Source organism: Triticum urartu, chromosome 5 (genome assembly GCF_003073215.2).
Source record: "Triticum urartu cultivar G1812 chromosome 5, Tu2.1, whole genome shotgun sequence".
NCBI lineage: Eukaryota > Viridiplantae > Streptophyta > Magnoliopsida > Poales > Poaceae > Triticum > Triticum urartu.
Window position 1 is genome coordinate 577258993 of NC_053026.1, and position 4341 is coordinate 577263333.

Here is a 4341-nt window from a genome sequence, read left to right on the forward strand (position 1 = left end):
CGACCCAAGCGCCTGCTGCGTGCTTGAGATCACGCATCAGTCGAGGCTTCAGTCCTTTGAGAATTAGACCATTTGCTCTTTCAGCTTGTCCATTCGACTGGGGATGCGCGACCGACGCGTAGTCGACTCGTGTGCCTTGAGAGGCGCAAAAAGCTCTGAACTTGTCTGAATCGAAGTTTGACCCATTGTCAGTGATGATGCTATGCGGGACCCCATATCTGAATATCAACTCTCTGAAGAAACTGATAGCAGTGCTAGCATCAAGATTTTTGATAGGCTTGGCTTCAATCCATTTGGTAAACTTGTCGACTGCCACAAGCACATGTGTGAATCCGCTCCTGCCTGTTCTCAGTGGACCAAGCATGTCCAGTCCCCAAATAGCGAAGGGCCAGACGAGTGGAATGGTCCTCAGAGCTGATGCCGGCTTGTGCGACATGTTGGAGTAGAACTGGCAGCCTTCACACTTGTCGACTATCTCTTTCGCCATTTCGTTTGCCCTGGGCCAGTAAAAACCCGCTCGGTATGCTTTGGCCGCGATGGTCCGAGAGGACGCATGGTGACCACAGGTCCCCAAGTGGATATCATCAAGGATTATCTGACCTTCTTCTGGCGTTATGCATTTCTGACTGATTCCAGTTGCGCTTTCTCTATACAACTGTCCTTTAATGACTGTGAAAGCTTTAGATCGACGGACGATCTATCGAGCCTCTTCTTTGTCCTCTGGAAGTTCTTTCCTCAAGATATAGGCGATGTATGGTATCGTCCAGTCGGGAGTGATTGCCAAGTTCTCCATGACTAGGTCGACCACAGCAGGAATTTAGACTTCAGTCGGATCTGTGGCACTTTTCGGTTGCGGGGCTTCTTTTGTAAAAGGATCCTCCTGGACTGATGGCGAGCGGATGTGCTCCAAAAACACATTGCTGGGAATGGCTTCTCTCTTGGAGCCTATCTTTGCCAGATCATCAGCTGCTTGATTTTTCAGTCGGGGGATGTGATGAAGCTCTAACCCCTCGAATTTCTTTTCTAGCTTTCTTACTGCGTTGCAGTAGCCAGTCATAGCTGGGCTTCTGACGTCCCACTCCTTCATCACCTGATTAACCACCAAATCTGAGTCGCCGTAGACCATGAGGCGCCGGACGCCGAGTGAAATGGCCATGCGCAACCCATACAAGAGTGCTTCATATTCTGCTTCATTATTGGAGGAATCGAAGTGAATCTGGAGAACATATCTGAGCTTATCTCCTCGGGGGGAGACCAATACTACCCCAGCACCGGAACCATTCAGCACCTTAGATCCATCGAACAACATGGTCCAGTGCTCCGAGTGAACTTGAGTCGGAAGCTGCTGTTCAATCCACTCAGCGACGAAATCTGCAATTGCTTGGGACTTGATAGCCTTCTTTGCTTCAAACTTGATATCTAGGGGAAGGAGTTCAATCGCCCACTTCGCCACTCGACCAGTCGCATCTCTGTTGTGCAAAATCTTTGACAGTGGAGCGTCGCTGAAGACTATAATGGAATGGTCAGAGAAGTAGTGTGCAACCTTCTTCGTGGTCATGTAAATCCCATATACAAGCTTCTGGTAATGGGGATATCTTTGCTTCGAAGGAGTCAAAACTTCAGACACATAATATACTGGGCGCTGAACTCTGAAGGCCTTTCCTTCTACTTTCCCGCTCGACCATAAGTACTGTACTGACAACTTGTCCCGTGGCCGCAATGTAAAGCAGCAGAGGCTCTTTACTGATTGGGGCAGCAAGCACCGGCTGGGTGGAGAGCAGAGCTTTGAGCTCTGCGAACACTGCATCAGCTTCTGGAGTCCACTTGAACTTGTCAGACTTCTTCATCAGTCGGTAAAGAGGCAACGCCTTTTCATCGAGACGAGAAATGAATCGACTTAGAGCGGCTAAGCAACCTGTAAGCTTCTGGACATCGTGTACACGCACAGGGCGCTTCATCCGGAATATGGTGCCAACTTTCTCGGGATTGGCGTCGATTCCTCGTTCGGAAATGAGAAAACCGAGTAACTTTCCACCTAGAACTCCGAATGTGCACTTTGATGGATAGAGCTTGATATCATATCTCCTGAGGTTAGCAAAGGTTTCGGCAAGGTCAGTCAGTAGGTCGGAACCTTTCCGTGACTTAACCACAATATCATCCATGTATGCTTCTATGTTCCGACTAATTTGAGTGAGCAAACACTTCTGAATCATCCTCATGAATGTGGCTCCAGCATTCTTGAGGCCGAAGGGCATGGTGATATAACAGAAGCATCCGAATGGGGTGATGAAAGCCGTTTTGATCTCGTCGGGTCCATACAGACGGATCTGATGGTACCCTGAATAAGCATCTAGAAAAGACAAACGCTCACACCCCGCGGTCGAGTCGACTACCTGGTCGATGCAGGGGAGAGGGAAATGATCTTTCGGGTAGGCCCGATTGATATGTTTAAAGTCAATGCACATGCGAAGTGACTTGTCCTTCTTGGGGACCATGACAACATTGGCGAGCCACTCGGAGTGGTAAATCTCTCGGATGAACTCTTCTGGACGGCGGACCGTCGAAGATGTTCTTTCACAGGCTTGAACTTCGGGTCGACTCGTAGACGGTGCTCAGCCAGCCCCCTGGGAACTCCAGGCAAGTCAGAACCATGCGAAGATGTCCCAGTTCTCACGGAGGAACTGGATGAGCGCTTCTTCCTATTTGGAGTCGAGCGTCGTTGAGATGTGAGTCGGAGCAGCATCGGGGTCGGTCAGGTAAATGTGAACTGGCTTAGTTTCACCGGACGACTGAAAAGCTGATTCTGAAGCTGGCTTCTTGGCTCGCAGCAATTCACTCGGATCAGCAGTCTTCTGGTACTCTTGCAGTTCGACTACTGACATCTGAGCATCAGCGATCTTTGATCCTTTCTGAAAACACTCCTCTGCTTTATTCCGATTGCCTGTAACGGTGATCACACCTCTGGGGCCGGGCATCTTCAACTTGAGATACACGTAGCACGGTCGAGCCATGAAGCGTGCATAAGCTGGCCGGCCTAGAATAGCATGATAAGCACTTTGGAAGTCCACAACCTCAAATGTCAACTTTTCCTTGCGGTAATTCTTTGAATCACCGAAAACCACATCGAGAGCAATCTGGCCGAGTGACTCGGCTTTCTTTCCAGGAATGACTCCATGGAAACTCATGTTGCTGGCACTGAGCCTGGACATCGGAATGCCCATCCCTTTCAATGTTTCTGCATACAGTATGTTCAGGCCGCTGCCACCATCCATCAGGACTTTGGTCAGTCGAGTGCCTTCGACAATCGGGTCGACCACCAGAGCTTGCCTCCCAGGGGTGGCAATGTGCGCAGGGTGATCGGACTGGTCGAACGTGATGGCAGTCTGAGACCACTTCAGGTAGCTGGGTGTTGCCGGGGCAACCATATTTACTTCACGGTTAATGACTTTCAGTCGACTTTTGCTTTCGACATCAGCAAAAATCATCAAGGTGGAATTGACTTAGGGGTATCCATCATCACTATCTTCTTTGTCCTCAACTCTGTCTGGCTCTTTTTCCTTGTCTTTGGACTGCTTGCCCTGAAACTGCTGGATCAGGAGCCGGCACTGTCGAGTGGTATGCTTTGGGTAAATAAGGTTACCCTCTTCATCTTTCTTGGTGTGGATGTGACATGGCAGATCCAAAACATCATTTCCATCTTGATCCTTGACTTTCTTGGGGTTCCAGGGCCCCTTGGGTTTTCCCTTGAATTTTCCCTGGGTTACGGCCAGGGCCTCCCCAGGAGCGGCTGGCTCGGCCTTCCGCTTCTGCTTCCGACTGGAATTGCCTCCGGTTTCCTGGGCGACTGCTTTCTGCTTGCCACTCCGGAGTCGATCTTCATCTTCTCTGTTAGCGTATTTGGTGGCAATTTCCATCATCCGATTCAGAGACATTTCTCCGGTCCGACCGAACTTCAGGTTCAATTCTCTGTTCTTGACGCCTTCTTTAAAGGCACAAACTGCTTAGTGATCCGGTACGTTCTCAACTGTGTGATGCAAAGTGATCCACCTCTGGATGTAATCCCTCAGAGTTTCACTCGGTTTCTGCACGCAAGACTGCAATTCTATAAGGCCTGCTGGTTGCTTGCATGTTCCTTCAAAGGTCGTGACAAACACTCGAGAGAGATCCTCCCAAGTGTAGATGCTGCTGGGTGCTAACTGATTCAGCCACGCTCTGGCCGAGCCCTCTAACAGGAGAGGCAAATGCTTCATAGCCACCTCATCATTGCCGCCACCAATCTGGACAGCCACTCGATAGTCTTCGAGCCAAGTGTCAGGCTTAGACTCGCCGGTGAACTTGCTG